Source organism: Etheostoma spectabile, unplaced genomic scaffold (assembly GCF_008692095.1).
Source record: "Etheostoma spectabile isolate EspeVRDwgs_2016 unplaced genomic scaffold, UIUC_Espe_1.0 scaffold00006158, whole genome shotgun sequence".
Lineage (NCBI taxonomy): Eukaryota > Metazoa > Chordata > Actinopteri > Perciformes > Percidae > Etheostoma > Etheostoma spectabile.
The window spans coordinates 29,184-50,097 of record NW_022603336.1 but is presented as its reverse complement, the minus strand read 5'-3'; the positions used below and the strand labels follow the sequence as shown (position 1 = coordinate 50,097).

Sequence of the window (20,914 nt, the reverse complement as noted above, 5' to 3'; positions counted from 1 at the left end):
TGGGCCGCCGCTATACTCTAACATGCACCTTTATGACTTTCACTGTTTAAGCGGGACTATGCGTGAGGTATCATTGAACTCGGCCAGAGGGTTCCTTTTCCTTTGGTCACGGTCATTGCAAGCAGAAGCGACCGCCAGTAAACGCGCGGTGTCACGGAGGAGCGAGGACCGTCCTACTTCACACTGGAGCTCTGTAGAATGGCCCAGACTTCCAGCGCAGAGAGTTCCCGCCCGGCAGTGCAGGTCAGTCTTCAGCGCAGGGTTCCTGTCTTACCAGCTCGGGGGGGGGGGCGGCGGGGGACACACGCCCGCCAGATCAAAATGTGGTAACGCTTCACGAATTTGCGTGTCATCCTTTCGCAGGGGCCATGTAATCTTCTCTGTATCGTTCCAATTTTGTCATATGTGCTGCTGAGCAAGCACATTGAATCCAGGTGCTGCCCCACACTTTACACCCATGGATGTCAGACTGACACTTTCACAGCGGTGCTGGTGGAGGGCCACATTCTTTAGAAGTAAGTGATCTCAAATCTCACAACAGCAAAGGGCGAGGTCTCTCCCCCCCAAGACATAAATGGATGCTGGCTTAAACTGCCAGCTAATTCTGTGTCCATGTTTAATTTCCAAACAGGACAATCCCAAAAAAGGCCCGACAGTGGCCGGGGGTGGTGGGGTGCCCCATTTGCCTTCAGGTCAGAGGCGGACTTGGGCCCCAGCTGCGTCGGTCTTGATAGCCAGTAGGGGGTGCCACAGCAGAAGAAGACAAACATTTCTCTCGTTGAAGTGGCTCATTTAATGGAATAGTTTATTTAGCAGTCTGTCAGTAGCATAGCTAAGGCTTCCAAATTGGAGGGAACTTAAATTATTTTGCCATTCTTCTAAGGCCCTTTGTTGCTCACAGACTGAGCAACGCCCATGCGCACAGGGCCAACCACACACACAGGATCCCCCACCAGACTCAGCATACCATAATACTACTTCCCTCTATCAAAATTTGCAATTTTCACTTGGTGACCTCGTTCCTGAAACCTTATCCGACAATGCGCGCGCAAAAATGGCTCGCTAGCACCCCATACAAAACGTGAAAAAAATTGAGCCCTGCAGTACGTTTACCGTGGTACGTTTAACGCAGACCGACAAAATGTGGTACCCACGAGTAGCACGCCAAGACTTACAAAGAAGCTCATTGGAGCCATGCCCTTGACAAAAGAGGGTGTCCGCCGATTTGAATTGAGAGTTCAAAATTTGTGCGATTTTGGCCGCTTCTACATGTCGTACTTTAGGAAACTCCTAGGGATGTCTTCCGTGCGACTTCTTTCAATTTGGTCCGTGCCTTAAGACCTTATAGATGAAAGTTATTTAAAGAGCTGTAATGGCGCAAAAGTCAATTGCGCAAGTTGTAGAGCGCCGACATCCGGTAGGGGGCCACTGAAAAAAGGAAGTGGGTGTAACTTGAGTGTACACTGAGCAATTGGCTCGAAACTTTTCAGCAATTTCCAACCCTGACATCTACAGGCCGAGATGATTGAAAGCCCCAGCGCCGCCTCGTGGCAACAGGGTGAAGGCCTACAAGTCTTGGCGCTACCCTTAAACAATCTTCTCTTAGAGATTTCATCCGATAGACCTCAAATTCGTTTCACGATGCAAGGTTATGAAAAGCTCGAGTTTTCGTTCAACGGTTCGGGCGTGGCGCAATTTTGAGCATTTCTCGGTGAACAAAGAAGCTGTTGTAACTTGAGTGTACGATGTCCAATTTGGCCGGAATTTCTCAGCATTGACGAGAGTCCAGGCTTGAGGACGCCTATGAGCAAAAATGTACCTTTGGCTATAGCGGCCCCCGGTGGCAGCAGGAAGTCAGCCTTATCAGACAAACATCGTCCATTTGCGTGAAACTTATGACGTGTGGTCTACGTGTGATACTGGGCCGCCCGCTATACTCTAACCATGCACCTTTATGACTTTCACTGTTTAAGATGGACTATTGCGTGAGGTATCATTGAACTCGGCAGAGGGTTCCTTTTCCTTTGGTCACGGTCATTGCAAGCAGAAGCGCCCGCCAGTAAACGCGCGGTGTGCACGGAGGAGCGAGGACCCGTCCTACTTCACCCTGGAGCTCTGTAGAATGGCCCAGACTTCCCAGCGCAGAGAGTTCCCGCCCGGCAGTGCAGGTCAGTCTTCAGCGCAGGGTTTCCTGTCTTTACCAGCTCGGGGGGGGGGGGGGGGGGGACGGGGGGGGACACACGCCCGCAGATCAAAATGTGGTAACGCTTCACGAATTTGCGTGTCATCCTTTCGCAGGGGCCATGCTAATCTTCTCTGTATCGTTCCAATTTTGTCATATGTGCTGCCTGAGCAAGCACATTGAATCCCAGGTGCTGCCCACACTTTACACCCCTGGATGTCAGACTGACACTTTCAAGCGGTGCTGGCTGGAGGGCCACATTCTTTAGAAGTAAGTGATCTCAAATCTCACAACAGCAAAGGGCGAGGTCTCTCCCCCCAAGACATAAATGGATGCTGTGCTTAAACTGCCAGCTAATTCTGTGTCCATGTTAATTTTCAAAACAGGACAATCCCAAAAAAGGCCCGACAGTGGCCAGGGGGTGGGGTGCCCCATTTGCCCTTCAGGTCAGAGGCCGGACTTGGGCCCCAGCTGCCGTCGGTCTCTGATAGCCAGTAGGGGGTGCCACAGCAGAAGAAGACAAACATTTCTCTCGTTTGAAGTGGCTCATTTAACTGGAATAGTTATATTAGCAGTCTGTCAGTAAGCATAGCTAAGGCTTCCAAATTGGAGGGAAACTTAAATTATTTTGCCATTTCTTCTAAGGCCCTTTGTTGCTCACAGACTTGAGCACGCGCCCATGCGCACAGGGCCAACCACACCCCACAGGATCCCCCACCAGACTCAGCATACACATAATACTACTTCCCTCTATCAAAATTTGCAATTTTCACTTGGTGACCTCGTTCCTGAAACCTTTATCCGACAATGCGCGCGCACAAAAATGGCTCGCTAGCACCCCATACAAAACGTGACAAAAAATTGAGCCCCTGCAGTACGTTTACCGTGGTACGTTTAACGCAGACCGACAAAATGTGGTACCCACGAGTAGCACGCCAAGACTTACAAAGAAGCTCATTGGAGCCATGCCCTTGACAAAAGAGGGTGTCCGCCGATTTGAATTGAGAGTTCAAAATTTGTGCGATTTGGCCGCTTCTACATGTCGTACTTTAGGAAACTCCTAGGGATGTCTTCCGTGCGACTTCTTTCAATTTGGTCCGTGCCATCTTAAGACCTTATAGATGAAAAGTTATTTAAAGAGCTGTAATGGCGCAAAAGTCAATTGCGCAAGTTGTAGAGCGCCGACATCCGGTAGGGGGCCACTGAAAAAAGGAAGTGGGTGTAACTTGAGTGTACACTGAGCAATTGGCTCGAAACTTTTCAGCAATTTCCAACCCTGACATCTACAGGCCGAGATTGATTGAAAGCCCCAGCGCCGCCTCGTGGCAACAGGGTGAAGGCCTACAAGTCTTGGCGCTACCCTTAAACAATCTTCTCTTAGAGATTTCATCCGATAGACCTCAAATTCGTTTCACGATGCAAGGTTATGAAAAGCTCGAGTTTTCGTTCAACGGTTCGGGCGTGGCGCAATTTTGAGCATTTCTCGGTGAACAAAGAAGCTGTTGTAACTTGAGTGTACGATGTCCAATTTGGCCGGAATTTCTCAGCATTGACGAGAGTCCAGGCTTGAGGACGCCTATGAGCAAAAATGTACCTTTGGCTATAGCGGCCCCCGGTGGCAGCAGGAAGTCAGCCTTATCAGACAAACATCGTCCCATTTGCGTGAAACTTATGACGTGTGGTCTACGTGTGATACTGGGCCGCCCGCTATACTCTAACCATGCACCTTTATGACTTTCACTGTTTAAGATGGACTATTGCGTGAGGTATCATTGAACTCGGCAGAGGGTTCCTTTTCCTTTGGTCACGGTCATTGCAAGCAGAAGCGCCCGCCAGTAAACGCGCGGTGTGCACGGAGGAGCGAGGACCCGTCCTACTTCACCCTGGAGCTCTGTAGAATGGCCCAGACTTCCCAGCGCAGAGAGTTCCCGCCCGGCAGTGCAGGTCAGTCTTCAGCGCAGGGTTTCCTGTCTTTACCAGCTCGGGGGGGGGGGGGGGACGGGGGGGACACACGCCCGCAGATCAAAATGTGGTAACGCTTCACGAATTTGCGTGTCATCCTTTCGCAGGGGCCATGCTAATCTTCTCTGTATCGTTCCAATTTTGTCATATGTGCTGCCTGAGCAAGCACATTGAATCCCAGGTGCTGCCCACACTTTACACCCCTGGATGTCAGACTGACACTTTCACAGCGGTGCTGGCTGGAGGGCCACATTCTTTAGAAGTAAGTGATCTCAAATCTCACAACAGCAAAGGGCGAGGTCTCTCCCCCCAAGACATAAATGGATGCTGTGCTTAAACTGCCAGCTAATTCTGTGTCCATGTTTAATTTTCAAAACAGGACAATCCCAAAAAAGGCCCCGACAGTGGCCAGGGGGTGGGGTGCCCCATTTGCCCTTCAGGTCAGAGGCCGGACTTGGGCCCCAGCTGCCGTCGGTCTCTGATAGCCAGTAGGGGGTGCCACAGCAGAAGAAGACAAACATTTCTCTCGTTTGAAGTGGCTCATTTAACTGGAATAGTTATATTAGCAGTCTGTCAGTAAGCATAGCTAAGGCTTCCAAATTGGAGGGAAACTTAAATTATTTTGCCATTTCTTCTAAGGCCCTTTGTTGCTCACAGACTTGAGCACGCGCCCATGCGCACAGGGCCAACCACACCCCACAGGATCCCCCCACCAGACTCAGCATACACATAATACTACTTCCCTCTATCAAAATTTGCAATTTTCACTTGGTGACCTCGTTCCTGAAACCTTATCCGACAATGCGCGCGCACAAAAATGGCTCGCTAGCACCCCATACAAACGTGACAAAAAATTGAGCCCTGCAGTACGTTTACCGTGGTACGTTTAACGCAGACCGACAAAATGTGGTACCCACGAGTAGCACGCCAAGACTTACAAAGAAGCTCATTGGAGCCATGCCCTTGACAAAAGAGGGTGTCCGCCGATTTGAATTGAGAGTTCAAAATTTGTGCGATTTTGGCCGCTTCTACATGTCGTACTTTAGGAAACTCCTAGGGATGTCTTCCGTGCGACTTCTTTCAATTTGGTCCGTGCCATCTTAAGACCTTATAGATGAAAAGTTATTTAAAGAGCTGTAATGGCGCAAAAGTCAATTGCGCAAGTTGTAGAGCGCCGAATCCGGTAGGGGGCCACTGAAAAAAGGAAGTGGGTGTAACTTGAGTGTACACTGAGCAATTGGCTCGAAACTTTTCAGCAATTTCCAACCCTGACATCTACAGGCCGAGATTGATTGAAAGCCCCAGCGCCGCCTCGTGGCAACAGGGTGAAGGCCTACAAGTCTTGGCGCTACCCTTAAACAATCTTCTCTTAGAGATTTCATCCGATAGACCTCAAATTCGTTTCACGATGCAAGGTTATGAAAAGCTCGAGTTTTCGTTCAACGGTTCGGGCGTGGCGCAATTTTGAGCATTTCTCGGTGAACAAAGAAGCTGTTGTAACTTGAGTGTACGATGTCCAATTTGGCCGGAATTTCTCAGCATTGACGAGAGTCCAGGCTTGAGGACGCCTATGAGCAAAAATGTACCTTTGGCTATAGCGGCCCCGGTGGCAGCAGGAAGTCAGCCTTATCAGACAAACATCGTCCCATTTGCGTGAAACTTATGACGTGTGGTCTACGTGTGATACTGGGCCGCCCGCTATACTCTAACCATGCACCTTTATGACTTTCACTGTTTAAGATGGACTATTGCGTGAGGTATCATTGAACTCGGCAGAGGGTTCCTTTTCCTTTGGTCACGGTCATTGCAAGCAGAAGCGCCCGCCAGTAAACGCGCGGTGTGCACGGAGGAGCGAGGACCCGTCCTACTTCACCCTGGAGCTCTGTAGAATGGCCCAGATTCCCAGCGCAGAGAGTTCCCGCCCGGCAGTGCAGGTCAGTCTTCAGCGCAGGGTTTCCTGTCTTTACCAGCGGGGGGGGGGGGGGGGGGGACGGGGGGGGACACACGCCCGCAGATCAAAATGTGGTAACGCTTCACGAATTGCGTGTCATCCTTTCGCAGGGGCCATGCTAATCTTCTCTGTATCGTTCCAATTTGTCATATGTGCTGCCTGAGCAAGCACATTGAATCCCAGGTGCTGCCCACACTTTACACCCTGGATGTCAGACTGACACTTTCACAGCGGTGCTGGCTGGAGGGCCACATTCTTTAGAAGTAAGTGATCTCAAATCTCACAACAGCAAAGGGCGAGGTCTCTCCCCCCAAGACATAAATGGATGCTGTGCTTAAACTGCCAGCTAATTCTGTGTCCATGTTTAATTTTCAAACAGGACAATCCCAAAAAAGGCCCGACAGTGGCCAGGGGGTGGGGTGCCCCATTTGCCCTTCAGGTCAGAGGCCGGACTTGGGCCCCAGCTGCCGTCGGTCTCTGATAGCCAGTAGGGGGTGCCACAGCAGAAGAAGACAAACATTTCTCTCGTTTGAAGGCTCATTTAACTGGAATAGTTATATTAGCAGTCTGTCAGTAAGCATAGCTAAGGCTTCCAAATTGGAGGGAAACTTAAATTTTTTGCCATTTCTTCTAAGGCCCTTGTTGCTCACAGACTTGAGCACGCGCCCATGCGCACAGGGCCAACCACACCCCACAGGATCCCCCCCCGACTCAGCATACACATATACTACTTCCCTCTATCAAAATTTGCAATTTCACTTGGTGACCTCGTTCCTGAAACCTTTATCCGACAATGCGCGCGCACAAAAATGGCTCGCTAGCACCCATACAAAACGTGACAAAAAATTGAGCCCCTGCAGTACGTTTACCGTGGTACGTTTAACGCAGACCGACAAAATGTGGTACCCACGAGTAGCACGCCAAGACTTACAAAGAAGCTCATGGAGCCATGCCTTGACAAAAGAGGGTGTCCGCCGATTTGAATTGAGAGTTCAAAATTTGTGCGATTTTGGCCGCTTCTACATGTCGTACTTTAGGAAACTCCTAGGGATGTCTTCCGTGCGACTTCTTTCAATTTGGTCCGTGCCATCTTAAGACCTTATAGATGAAAAGTTATTTAAAGAGCTGTAATGGCGCAAAAGTCAATTGCGCAAGTTGTAGAGCGCCGACATCCGGTAGGGGGCCACTGAAAAAAGGAAGTGGGTGTAACTTGAGTGTACACTGAGCAATTGGCTCGAAACTTTTCAGCAATTTCCAACCTGACATCTACAGGCCGAGATTGATTGAAAGCCCCAGCGCCGCCTCGTGGCAACAGGGTGAAGGCCTACAAGTCTTGGCGCTACCCTTAAACAATCTTCTCTTAGAGATTTCATCCGATAGACCTCAAATTCGTTTCACGATGCAAGGTTATGAAAAGCTCGAGTTTTCGTTCAACGGTTCGGGCGTGGCGCAATTTGAGCATTCTCGGTGAACAAAGAAGCTGTTGTAACTTGAGTGTACGATGTCCAATTTGGCCGGAATTTCTCAGCATTGACGAGAGTCCAGGCTTGAGGACGCCTATGAGCAAAAATGTACCTTTGGCTATAGCGGCCCCGGTGGCAGCAGGAAGTCAGCCTTATCAGACAAACATCGTCCCATTTGCGTGAAACTTATGACGTGTGGTCTACGTGTGATACTGGGCCGCCGCTATACTCTAACCATGCACCTTTATGACTTTCACTGTTTAAGATGGACTATTGCGTGAGGTATCATTGAACTCGGCAGAGGGTTCCTTTTCCTTTGGTCACGGTCATTGCAAGCAGAAGCGCCCGCCAGTAAACGCGCGGTGTGCACGGGAGGAGCGAGGACCCGTCCTACTTCACCCTGGAGCTCTGTAGAATGGCCCAGACTTCCCAGCGCAGAGAGTTCCGCCCGGCAGTGCAGGTCAGTCTTCAGCGCAGGGTTTCCTGTCTTTACCAGCTCGGGGGGGGGGGGGACGGGGGGGGGACACACGCCCGCAGATCAAAATGTGGTAACGCTTCACGAATTTGCGTGTCATCCTTTCGCAGGGGCATGCTAATCTTCTCTGTATCGTTCCAATTTTGTCATATGTGCTGCCTGAGCAAGCACATTGAATCCAGGTGCTGCCCACACTTTACACCCCTGGATGTCAGACTGACACTTTCACAGCGGTGCTGGCTGGAGGGCCACATTCTTTAGAAGTAAGTGATCTCAAAATCTACAACAGCAAAGGGCGAGGTCTCTCCCCCCCAAGACATAAATGGATGCTGTGCTTAAACTGCCAGCTAATTCTGTGTCCATGTTTAATTTCAAAACAGGACAATCCAAAAAAGGCCCCGACAGTGGCCAGGGGGTGGGGTGCCCCATTTGCCCTTCAGGTCAGAGGCCGGACTTGGGCCCCAGCTGCCGTCGGTCTCTGATAGCCAGTAGGGGGTGCCACAGCAGAAGAAGACAAACATCTCTCGTTTGAAGTGGCTCATTTAACTGGAATAGTTATATTAGCAGTCTGTCAGTAAGCATAGCTAAGGCTTCCAAATTGGAGGGAAACTTAAATTATTTTGCCATTTCTTCTAAGGCCCTTTGTTGCTCACAGACTTGAGCACGCGCCCATGCGCACAGGGCCAACCACACCCCACAGGATCCCCCCACCAGACTCAGCATACACATAATACTACTTCCCTCTATCAAAATTTGCAATTTTCACTTGGTGACCTCGTTCCTGAAACCTTTATCCGACAATGCGCGCGCACAAAAATGGCTCGCTAGCACCCCATACAAAACGTGACAAAAAATTGAGCCCCTGCAGTACGTTTACCGTGGTACGTTAACGCAGACCGACAAAATGTGGTACCCACGAGTAGCACGCCAAGACTTACAAAGAAGCTCATTGGAGCCATGCCCTTGACAAAAGAGGGTGTCCGCCGATTTGAATTGAGAGTTCAAAATTTGTGCGATTTTGGCCGCTTCTACATGTCGTACTTAGGAAACTCCTAGGGATGTCTTCCGTGCGACTCTTTCAATTTGGTCCGTGCCATCTTAAGACCTTATAGATGAAAAGTTATTTAAAGAGCTGTAATGGCGCAAAAGTCAATTGCGCAAGTTGTAGAGCGCCGACATCGGTAGGGGGCCACTGAAAAAAGGAAGTGGGTGTAACTTGAGTGTACACTGAGCAATTGGCTCGAAACTTTTCAGCAATTTCCAACCCTGACATCTACAGGCCGAGATTGATTGAAAGCCCCAGCGCCGCCTCGTGGCAACAGGGTGAAGGCCTACAAGTCTTGGCGCTACCCTTAAACAATCTTCTCTTAGAGATTTCATCCGATAGACCTCAAATTCGTTTCACGATGCAAGGTTATGAAAAGCTCGAGTTTTCGTTCAACGGTTCGGGCGTGGCGCAATTTTGAGCTTCTCGGTGAACAAAGAAGCTGTTGTAACTGAGTGTACGATGTCCATTTGGCCGGAATTTCTCAGCATTGACGAGAGTCCAGGCTGAGGACGCCTATGAGCAAAAATGTACCTTTGGCTATAGCGGCCCCCGGTGGGCAGCAGGAAGTCAGCCTTATCAGACAAACATCGTCATTTGCGTGAAACTTATGACGTGTGGTCTACGTGTGATACTGGGCCGCCCGCTATACTCTACCATGCACTTTATGACTTTCACTGTTAAGATGGACTATTGCGTGAGGTATCATTGAACTCGGCAGAGGGTTCCTTTTCCTTTGGTCACGGTCATGCAAGCAGAAGCGCCCGCCAGTAAACGCGCGGTGTGCACGGAGGAGCGAGGACCCGTCCTACTTCACCTGGAGCTCTGTAGAATGGCCCAGACTTCCCAGCGCAGAGAGTTCCCGCCCGGCAGTGCAGGTCAGTCTTCAGCGCAGGGTTTCCTGTCTTTACCAGCTCGGGGGGGGGGGGGGACGGGGGGGGACACACGCCCGCAGATCAAAATGTGGTAACGCTTCACGAATTTGCGTGTCATCCTTTCGCAGGGGCCATGCTAATTTCTCTGTCGTTCCAATTTTGTCATATGTGCTGCCTGAGCAAGCACATTGAATCCCAGGTGCTGCCCACACTTTACACCCTGGATGTCAGACTGACACTTTCACAGCGGTGCTGGCGGAGGGCCACATTCTTTAGAAGTAAGTGATCTCAAATCTCACAACAGCAAAGGGCGAGGTCTCTCCCCCCCAAGACATAAATGGATGCTGTGCTTAAACTGCCAGCTAATTCTGTGTCCATGTTTAATTTTCAAAACAGGACAATCCCAAAAGGCCCGACAGTGGCCAGGGGGTGGGGTGCCCCATTTGCCCTTCAGGTCAGAGGCCGGACTTGGGCCCAGCTGCCGTCGGTCTCTGATAGCCAGTAGGGGGTGCCACAGCAGAAGAAGACAAACATTTCTCTCGTTTGAAGTGGGCTTTAATGGATAGTATATTAGCAGTCTGTCAGTAAGCATAGCTAAGGCTTCCAAATTGGAGGGAAACTTAAATATTTTGCCATTTCTTCTAAGGCCCTTTGTGCTCACAGACTTGAGCACGCGCCCATGCGCACAGGGCCAACCACACCCACAGGATCCCCCACCAGATCAGCATAACATAATTACTTCCTCTATCAAAATTTGCAATTTTCACTTGGTGACCTCGTTCCTGAAACCTTTATCCGACAATGCGCGCGCACAAAAATGGCTCGCGCGCCCCATACAAAACGTGACAAAAAATTGAGCCCTGCAGTACGTTTACCGTGGTACGTTTAACGCAGACCGACAAAATGTGGTACCCACGAGTAGCACGCCAAGACTTACAAAGAAGCTCATTGGAGCCATGCCCTTGACAAAAGAGGGTGTCCGCCGATTTGAATGAGAGTTCAAAATTTGTGCGATTTTGGCCGCTTCTACATGTCGTACTTTAGGAAACTCCTAGGGATGTCTTCCGTGCGACTCTTTCAATTTGGTCGTGCCATCACCCTGTGTGTTCCTCGGGTCCCCGGAACCGTGCAGTTTGCCCATCGTGTTGTCCTTCGGGTCCCTGGGACCCATGGCATTGCCTTAGGGTCATTGGGACCCTGACGTTGTTCCTGGGTCATTGGGACCCTTGACGTTGTCCTTCGGGTCCTGGGACCCTGACGTTGTCCCTTGGGTCTGAGACCGTGGCGTTGTCCACGGGTCCTTGGGGACCCTTGAAGTTTGTCCTTTGGGTCCTGGACCCGTGGCGTTGTCATCGGGTCCCTGGGACCATGGCCTTGTCTCGGGTCCTTGGTACCATTGGGAAGTTTCCTTGGTTCCTGGGGACCCTTGGCGTTGTCCTTCGGGTCCCTGAGACCCATGGCATTGTGCCTTCGGGTCCCTGGGACCCATGGCATGTCCTTCGGGTCCCTGGGACCGCGTTGTCCTTGGGGTCCCTGGGACCCTTGACATGTCCTTCGGGTCCCTGGACCCGTGGCATTGTCCTTCGGGTCCTTCGGGTCCCTGGGACCGTGGCTTGTCCTTCGGGTCCCTGAGACCCTTGCGTTGTCCTTCGGGTACCTGGACCCGGTTCATTGTCCTTCGGGCCCAGGCGTTGCAGAGGGGACAGTGGGCTGGAGACAGCTGTCTGTGAGGACAGTGGGCTTGGAGACAGCTGTCTGCTGAGGGACAGTGAGCTTGGAGGCCAGCTGTCTGCGAGGGACAGTGGGGCTTGAGACAGCTGTCTGCTGAGGGACAGTGGGCTTGGAGGCAGTGTCGCAGAGGGGACAGTGGGCTTGGGACAGCTGTCTGCTGAGGGAAGTGGGCTTGGAGGCATGTGTTGCTGCGGGACAGTGGGCTGGAGGCAGGTGTCTGCTGAGGGAAGTGGGCTTGGAGGCATGTGTCTGTTGAGGGACATTAGCTTGGAGACAGCTGTCTGCTGAGGGACAGTGGCTTGGAGGCAGCGTCTGCTGAGGGCGTGGGATCCACTCAGATGAAAGTGTGGGAGTCTAAAAATCTATGGGCAATTCAAATAGAAATGTATTATATGTCTGCAGGCTACGTAGATGTGTTAAATTAAATCTACTGGCAATTTTATTATGCCTACTCATTCATCCAGATAGGACTAGTGCATATATTGCACCGTGGGTCGGAGAGAAAGTATTTTCAAATGTTCTGTATGTCTGGCACGTATTGTAGATTGACAAATAAATTTTCCTTGACTTGAAGTGGCAGCAGTTCCATCCAGTGTTATTCAACAAAGTCAACAATCATCCAGATATACGTGTAATTGACGTAACTATGCCTAGAAAAAAATGTACACAAAGTCGAAGTCAGATTCAAAATTCTTTATTTTGTTGACAGATTTTTAGTCAGTGGGTGTTACAGAGGGGTTTTATTTTAGATGTGTCCTTTTATCACTGCATTAATCAGAATATGGTGTCAACAGCCATCAAATAATCATTTTGGCCACGTTTCTAGGTATAAAATGTACATAAATTAGGCTGTGAATGACATCTGACAAACCCTGTACAAGCGTTCAAAAGTGAACTGGAAAGCTCTGTGTACTGCAGCTGAGTTTTCTGACTAACTTGACACTAAAAGACAGGGGGGACATGCCATGGTGCTAAAACACGGCATAGTTACTAAAACAACTGAGGGAAACCCATTTCAATAAAATTGCTTTTACCAATAGAGATTACAAATCCTAAACATTTAGCGAGACATTACATGTAGCTACAATGTTGTTTTAACCCTTGACGTAGTCCTTCGGGTCCTGGGACCCAGGCATTGTCCTTCGGGTCCCTGGGAACCAGGGCATTGTCCTTTTGGGTCACAGGGACCCTTGACGTTGTCCTACGGGTCCCTGGGACCCTTGACGTTGTCCTTCGGGTCTCTGGGACCCATGGCATTGTCCTTTGGGTCCCAGGGACCAGGGGCATTGTCCTTTTGGGTCACAGGACCCTTGACGTTGTCTTTTTGGGTCACAGGGACCCAAAGTATTGTCGTTCTGGTCACCAGGACCCTTGACGTTGCCCTTCGGGTCCGGGGACCAGCTATGCAGTAGCTATCGCTAAAATAGTACCGTGTTTGCTGACAGAACACACAATGCCACTGTTTTACACTCATGTAAGAGTAAATCAACATACCGGTCAACCATATATAAGTCCTGTCGTCCTCTCAAAGGGAAATAGGGAAATACATGCACTGATAAACACAATCATCTCAATGAATGAAGCAGCATGCTAGAATAGATTGCGAAAACGCACCAGTAGGATGCAATCAACACTTTCACAATGGGTGGTACACATTGGACACGGAATCGGGGTTTTGACAAGCATTCATTTTATTCATCTGCAGTAATGTGTATCTGTGTACAATTGGGTAAGGTCCTAAACAGTTAGGGCAACACTGACGTTCAGACGCTGAGGCTAGCATGTACGTAGCCAACCTTTCGGCTAAGTTCACACTTCTGATCAGACGCAGAGTTGCATACACAGTTTCCACGAACACGAACGTGTCACGGTTTCACATGGTCTGTGAGTACGTCAACAAGGTCGCTCACACTTGTGATACGTTCAGATTTGTAGGGCGGCAGACGCAGCATCCACACAAACCTTATGAAGAGTCTTCGCTGAGGTCTTCGAGTGTCTCAAACACCTTCATCCTGACCTGAGCCGCATTCCCTCGGATGGCAGAGCCATATCCAGCAAGAGTAAACTCTCGCGTGGACGTGTCATTTGGCCATGGGCCGCTGCGAAGCCTTTCCACCAGATCTTGCGAATATGCGCTCCAGCAGGATGAGCAAAACCGCTCGCGCTTTGTCTTTGTAGCGCTGCACGATAGCGTCTGCTCTGCTATCTGGGTTCTATGAGTCAGGGAATCAAAAGTGGCACGAGACAGGTCGTTGATCGTAGACGTGTATGTCAAGCATGACAAACTTGAGCCTGCTAATATCTTTGGTGGTCAACTCATCCAACATTGCGAGTACATCGTGAGCTACCTTGGGTGCAGCCGCAGCGGTTCCACCGTGGTAGTTTCCCAGGCGTCCATAACGTTTCACACACAACGGACCCGTTCTTCCTCGCTACATCGATCATTGTCCTAGCCCTGTCCTGAGGGGATCTAATAGAATGGACGGAGTCCACTTTTCTGTGTTATCATCCCACGGTGATGAAGAGAACATCGGCCACATGGTTCAATCTGCCTATGTCACTGGGTATGTAGCTGGCTCTTTTTGCTTGAGCATCTTTCCATAGGCGAGGTACTCTGTTTGTGTTGAGGGTATGTTGACCCACACACAGAAAAAACACACAAGCGCGGATAAACAAGGTAAAGAAAAGGTTTAATCCAACAAAAACACAGATGAGGTACAGGTGGTGGTGGAGGTGTGGATGAGAGAAACAACGGAGCGGGTCTGAGGAAGCTGCATACGCCCACGGCGGAACACGGAAACTGTGACGAAAACAAAACAAGGTTAGTCAACGGCAAGGCTTGAGAGCAACGTGCTGATGACTGGCCTAGTTACCACTTAGGGTTTAGTAACAAACTGGCGCTGAAGAGGTGGTCATCCCGGGTTTATATACTGTGGAGATGGAATGATGGAGATGGAATGAAAGATGGGATTGCAGCTGTGGAGATGACTGATGGAGATGATGTTTGCAGCTGTGCAGGAAGGCGGATGGAAATGTGTGGCCACGCCTCTGGACCAGGTTCCTCTAGCCCTTGTGTTGTCCTTCGGGTCCCGGGGACCGTGGTGTTGTCCTCGGGTCCCTGGGACCCTTGACGTGTCCGTTTGGGTCACCAGGACCCTTGATGTTGTCCTTTTGGGTCACCAGGACCCTTGACGCTGTCCTACGGTTCCAGTGCCCGTGGCATTGTCCTTCGGTCCCTGGGACCCTTGACGCTGTCCTTGGGTCCCTGGGACCCATGACATTGTCCTTTGGGTCGCAGGGACCTTGACATTGTCCTTTTGGGTCACAGGGACCCTTGACATTGTCCTTTTGGGTCCCTGGGACCCAAGGCATTGTCCTTTGGGTCCCTGGAACCCTTGATGTTGTCCTACGGGTCCCTGGGACCCTTGACGTTGTCCTTGGGTCCCTGGGACCCAGGGTATTGTCCTTCAGGTCGAGTGAAAGAAAGGGAGGTAAAAAAGAATAGAGAAACAAAGGCATTTGTTTGACATTAGTCTACTAATTATTTTTATTACTCACACACACACACACACAAACAAACACACAATAGACACTTTAGACACATTTGTCTTGTCTTCTTGTCTTGTCATTTTCTTTTTCACGTCATCTTGTTTCGGACCTGTGCACTTTTTGCACTGGCACGTTGGCACAGCCGGGGCAGAAGCTGCAGCATGGCCCGTCGTTTGACACTGGAGTTGAAGCGCATCGGATTCTCTGAGCGGCGGTGCCGCTTGCAATGTCCCCGCTGAAGCCAAGGTACAAAACGGAGAAAAACCACAAGAGGACCAACGTACACACGACCACAGCAGAGAAAAAAAGACTACTGCTGCTACGATGACGACGGCATCGAAGATGATGACCAAGGCCAAGTGGACGTTGAAGTTCAAGACCAAGGAGGAGAACAGGTGAATGAAGCAGAAGAAGAAGAAGAAGAAGAGAGAGAGAAGAAGAGGGTGGACATACAAGGGACGAAGAAGAAGAAAGAGAAGATGAAGAAGTAGAGTTGAAGAAGACAAAGAAGAAGAAGACGAAGATGAGAAGTAGATGTAGAAGAAGAACGAAGAGGGTAGTGAAGACGAGGGGCAAGAGGAGGACGAGCAGGATGAGGAAACATTTGTGTCAAAAGATGGCAAAATCAAATGGTCCTCGAAAACGTGTCATCCCAGTGTCCAAAAAACTCACTGCCACGCCAACGAAGAGGACAAACCCGACCAGAAAAGGACACGACAGACGCTGCTACTGCTGCTGCGGCTGCCGCCGCAGACGCCACCGCGCTGCTGCTACTACAGCGCCCGGGACCCCACAGAGTACGCCGCGGAACACGTCCACGACCATAGTGTCTGCGTTTGGCCTGTTTGTCACGCGGCAAATCGAAGACATGGTTGTGGCCGCCACAAACCTCGAGGGTCAAAGGAGATGTGCCACAGGCGGCAAGTGGAAAGCAATGGACGTCACGGACCTGCGAGGCTACCTCGGGCTGCTGCTCCTCGCGGGCGTTGTACGGTCCCGCAACAAGGCCTTGGAGAGCCTGTGGCACGAGGAGAGCGGCAGGGCCATTTTCCGCGCCACGATGCCAATCAAGCAGTTCCACGCGTACTCTAGACTGTTGCGATTCGACGACGCGGAGTCGAGCTGCCCGCCGAGCCTCGGACAAACTGGCGGCCGTACGAGAGGTGTGGGGACGAGTGGACGCGGCAGCTGCCTCGCCTCTACAACGGGCGCCGACGTGACGGTGGACGAGCAGCTGGTGCCCTTTCGAGGTGTTGTATTTTATTTATTTTTTTGCTGGGTTGTTGTTTTTGTACCTCTGCCGTACACTTGTCTTTCTTTGTGTGTGTGTGTGGGGTGTGTGTGTGTTAAATTTTTGTCTTCCATCTCTATCCATCGTGTTCCTCTTCTTGTTTGGACACGCCACTTTCACAAGGTCGCTGCGCCTTCCGCCAGTACATGCCCAGCAAGCCCGCCCGGTACGGACTCAAGTCGTGGGTGGCCTGCGACGCCGGCTCCAGCTACCGTGGCACATGCAGCTCTACACGGGCAAGTCGGTGAGCGGCACGCGCCGAGAAGAATCTGGGCTCGCGTGTTGCTGGACGTGACGCGGGGCCTGAGGGGCCCACGTAACGTGACGTGCGACAACTTTTCACCTCCTACGCGCTGGCCCAGCGGCTGCTCGCCGAGCGGCGCTCACCGTGGTGTGGGCACGATGCGCAACAACAAGCCCGAGCTGCGGGGGCGTTGCTCGCCACCAAGGACCGTGCGGTCTTCTCGTCCAAGTTTGCCTTCACGCCCGTCGCCACTCTGGTGCTACGTGCCCAAGAAGCACAGGAACGTGGTGCTGCTGAGCACGCTGCACACGGGGGATGCGGGCGTCGGCGCCGGCAGGCAAGCCAAACCCGACATCATCCTCACTACAACCACACCAAGGGTGGGGTGGACAACGGGAAGTTTTGTGGCACGTACAGCTGCCGCAGGAAGACAGCGCGCTGGCCCCTCGCCGTGTTCCACAAACATCCTCGACGTGTCCGCCTACAACGCCTTTGTGCTGTGGCGAGAGCTCAGGCCCGGGAATGCGCGGCAAGCTCAACAAGAGGAGGGCGTTCCTCCAGCAGTTGGGAAGGGCGCTTGTGAATCCGCTCATCGAGAGACGGCGGCGTCTGCCACGCACGGAGGCGTCCGCCGCACTGTCAAAGCCGTCGTCACAGCGAGGAGGTCCTGTGGTGGTGGTGGTGGCGATGGTGACAGCGGCGGCGCTGGCACAGTCACAAGGGGCCTAGAGGAGCATGGGGATTCTGAACCGGACACACCGAGGGTGCAAAGCAAAAGGAAGCGGTGTCAGCTCTGTCCGGAGAGAAAGGACCGCAAATCACACTCGTTTGCGGTGGCTGCAAGAGATACATCTGTGGAAGCTGCACGCGGGCTACTACTGTGCCGAGTGTGTTCGCCTGTAGCCCTCTTGGGCCCGTGTGGACGAGGCCCCGAACAAACCTTGAGTCTGTTTGGAAAACACACACAACCACACACACACACACAGAGACCACACACACAGAGACACACACACACACACAAACACACACACACCACACAGAGACACCACACACACACACACAAACCACACACACACACACACACACACACCACCCCACACACACACACACCACACAACCCTGGGTCCCAGGGACCCGAATGGCGAGGTTGAGCCTCAAGGGTAGGAGAAAGATGACATCGAAACAGGATGGGTCCCCGGGACCCGGAGAGGGGGGGCCCTGGGACCCATGGCATTGTCCTACTGGTTCCACGGGTCCTGGGACCCAAAGACCCTTTGATGTTATCCTTCGGGTCCCAGGGACCCAGGGCATTGTCCTTTCGGGTCCCCAGGACCCTTGGCGTTGTCCTTTTGGGTCACAAGGACCCTTGACGTTGTCCTACGGGTCCCTGGGACCCATGGCATTGTCCTTCAGGTCCGGGACTCATGACTTGTCTTTCGGGTTCCTGGGACTCATGACATGTCCTTCGGGTCCCTGGGACCCATGGCGTTGTCCTTCGGGTCCCCGGGACCCCGGAGGATGGGGGCGCCACGGCAGTTGTGGGACATACGTATAATGCCATGGAACATAAAACAGCGGGGTCTCTGAGACCCAAAGGATGAGGCCACGATGGTATTTGACATGGAAGAAGTGGTGTCTCGGGATCCGAAGCAAGCAGAACGGCTAGTACAAAAGGTCACATAAGCTAACCATGTCCCTGTGACACAAAGGACAATCAAGGGTTAATTTTAAATCCGTACATCAGAAGCTCTGAAATTACTGAGAGACACACTGGTTAGGTGGTGTCTCCCCCAGACGTGGAATGAAAGCTGGAATAACGTAAGGATTCCTTTTTAGAGTAGCCTGAAAAAGAGAAGAATAGGCCTTCTGAAAAAGAGAGAATATGCCTTTACTAGCCTGAAAAAGTTAAATAACCTTGGTTTCAAGGCTTAATTTTAAATCCGCACATCAGAATGCTCTGAAATTACCTGAGAGCACACTGGATGGGTACTGTCTCCTCCGGACTTGGAATGAAGCTGGAATAACGTCAGGATTCCTATTTAGAGTAGCCTGAAAAGAGAAGAATACTGCCTTTACTAGACTGAAATAGTCTCAATATAGCCTTGGTTTCAAGGCCTTATTTAATTTTAAACATGTACATCAGAATGCTCTGAAATTACCTGGAGAGACACACTGGAAAGGCCATGTCTCCTCCAGACTTGGAATGAAGCTGAAATAACGTCAGGATCCTATTTAGAGTACTTGAAAAAAGACAAGAATATGCCTTACTAGCCTGAAAAGTCTCAATATAGCCTTGGTTTCAAGGCCTTAATTTTAAAACTGTACATCAGAATGCTCTAAAATTACCTAAGAGACACACTGGATAGGTGGTGTCTCCCCCAGACTTGGAATGAAGATGGATAACGTAAGGATTCCTTTTTAGAGTACCTGAAAAAGAGAAGAATAGGCTCTGAAAAAGAGAAGAATATGCCTTTATAGCCTGAAATAGTCTCAATATAGCCTTGGTTTCAAGGCCTAATTTTAAATCCGTACATCAGAATGCTCTGAAATTAACTGAGAGACACACTGGAAAGGCAATGTCTCCCCAGACTTGGAATGAAGCTGGAATAACGTAGGTTCCTTTTTAGATAAGCCTGAAAAAGAGAAGAATATGCCTTTACTAGCCTGAAAAAGTGTCAATATAGCCTTGGTTTCAAGGCCTTAAGTTTAAAACTGTACATCAGAATGCTCTGAATTACCTGAGAGACACACTGGATAGGGGATGTCTCCCTCCAGACTTGGAATATAGCTGGAATAACGTAAGGATTCCTTTTAGAGTAGCCTGAAAAGAGAAGAATAGGCCTTCTGAAAAAGAGAAGAATATTCCTTTACTAGCCTGAAAAAGTGTCAATATAGCCTTGGTTTCAAGGCCTTAATTTTAAATCCGTACATCAGAATGCTCTGAAATTACCTGAGAGCCACACTGGATGTGTAATGTCTCCCCGGACTTGGAATGAAGCTGGAATAACGTCAGGATTCCTATTTAGAGTAGCCTGAAAAAGAGAAGAATATGCCTTTACTAGCCTGAAAATAGTCTCAATATAGCCTTGGTTTCAAGGCCTTAATTTTAAAACTGTACATCAGAATGCTCTGAAATACCTGAGAGACACACTGGATAGGTGATGTCTCCCCCAGACTGGGAATAGCTGGAATAACGTAAGATTCCTTTTAGAGTAGCCTGAAAAAGAGAAGAATAGCCTTCTGAAAAAGAGAAGAATATGCCTTTACTAGCCTGAAAAAGTGTCAATATAGCCTTGGTTTCAAGGCCTTAATTTTAATCCGTACATCAGAATGCTCTGAATTACTGAGAGACACACTGGATGGGTATGTCTCCTCAGACTTGGAATGAAGCTGGAATAACATCAGGAGTCCTATTTAGAGTAGCCTAAAAAGAGAAGAATATGCCTTTACTAGCTGAAAAAGTCTCAATATGCCTTGGTTTCAAGGCCTTAATTTTAAAATGTACATCAGAATGCTCTGAAATTACCTGAGAGACACACTGGAAGGTAATGTCTCCTCCAGACTTGGAATTAAGCTGGAATAACGTCAGGATTCCTATTTAGAGTACCTGAAAAAGACAAGAAAATGCCTTTACTAGCCTGAAAAAGTCTCAAATAGCCTTGGTTTCAAGGCCTAATTTTAAAACTGTACATCAGAATGCTCTGAAATTACCTGAGAGACACACTGGATAGTGATGTCTCCCCCAGACTTGGAATGAAGCTGGAATAACGTAAGGATTCCTTTTAGAGTAGCCTGAAAAAGAGAAAGAATATGCCTTTACTAGCCTGAAAAAGTGTCAATATAGCCTTGGTTTCAAGGCCTTAATTTTAAATGTACATCAGAATGCTCTGAAATTACCTGAGAGACACACTGGATAGGTAATGTCTCCCCCAGACTTGGAATGAAGCTGGAATAACGTAAGGATTCCTTTTTAGAGTAGCTGAAAAAGAGAGAATATGCTTCGAAAAGAGAAGAATATGCCTTTACTAGCCTGAAAAAGTGACAATATAGCCTTGGTTCAAGGCCTTAATTTTAAAACTGTACATCAGAATGCTCTGAAATTTACTGAGAGACACACTGGATAGGTAATGTCTCCTCCAGACTTGA

General features: G+C 50.1%; 6 non-coding genes across 6 annotated transcripts; all 6 read right to left on the bottom strand.

Annotated features, from left to right (window-relative positions):
- Positions 1-318: 318 nt before the first annotated feature.
- LOC116677926 (U6 spliceosomal RNA) lies at positions 319-423 on the bottom strand. The gene has a single exon (XR_004329103.1). It is a non-coding gene; the product is annotated as a U6 spliceosomal RNA (small nuclear RNA).
- A 1,830-nt stretch (positions 424-2,253) lies between these two features.
- LOC116677923 (U6 spliceosomal RNA) lies at positions 2,254-2,360 on the bottom strand. The gene has a single exon (XR_004329101.1). It is a non-coding gene; the product is annotated as a U6 spliceosomal RNA (small nuclear RNA).
- A 1,846-nt stretch (positions 2,361-4,206) lies between these two features.
- Positions 4,207-4,313, bottom strand: LOC116677921 (U6 spliceosomal RNA). The gene has a single exon (XR_004329099.1). It is a non-coding gene; the product is annotated as a U6 spliceosomal RNA (small nuclear RNA).
- A 1,848-nt stretch (positions 4,314-6,161) lies between these two features.
- On the bottom strand, positions 6,162-6,266 carry LOC116677927 (U6 spliceosomal RNA). Its single transcript, XR_004329104.1, has one exon. It is a non-coding gene; the product is annotated as a U6 spliceosomal RNA (small nuclear RNA).
- Positions 6,267-8,098: 1,832 nt separating this feature from the next.
- LOC116677924 (U6 spliceosomal RNA) lies at positions 8,099-8,204 on the bottom strand. Its single transcript, XR_004329102.1, has one exon. It is a non-coding gene; the product is annotated as a U6 spliceosomal RNA (small nuclear RNA).
- Positions 8,205-10,036: 1,832 nt separating this feature from the next.
- LOC116677922 (U6 spliceosomal RNA) lies at positions 10,037-10,140 on the bottom strand. Its single transcript, XR_004329100.1, has one exon. It is a non-coding gene; the product is annotated as a U6 spliceosomal RNA (small nuclear RNA).
- Between the last annotated feature and the right edge of the window lie 10,774 nt (positions 10,141-20,914).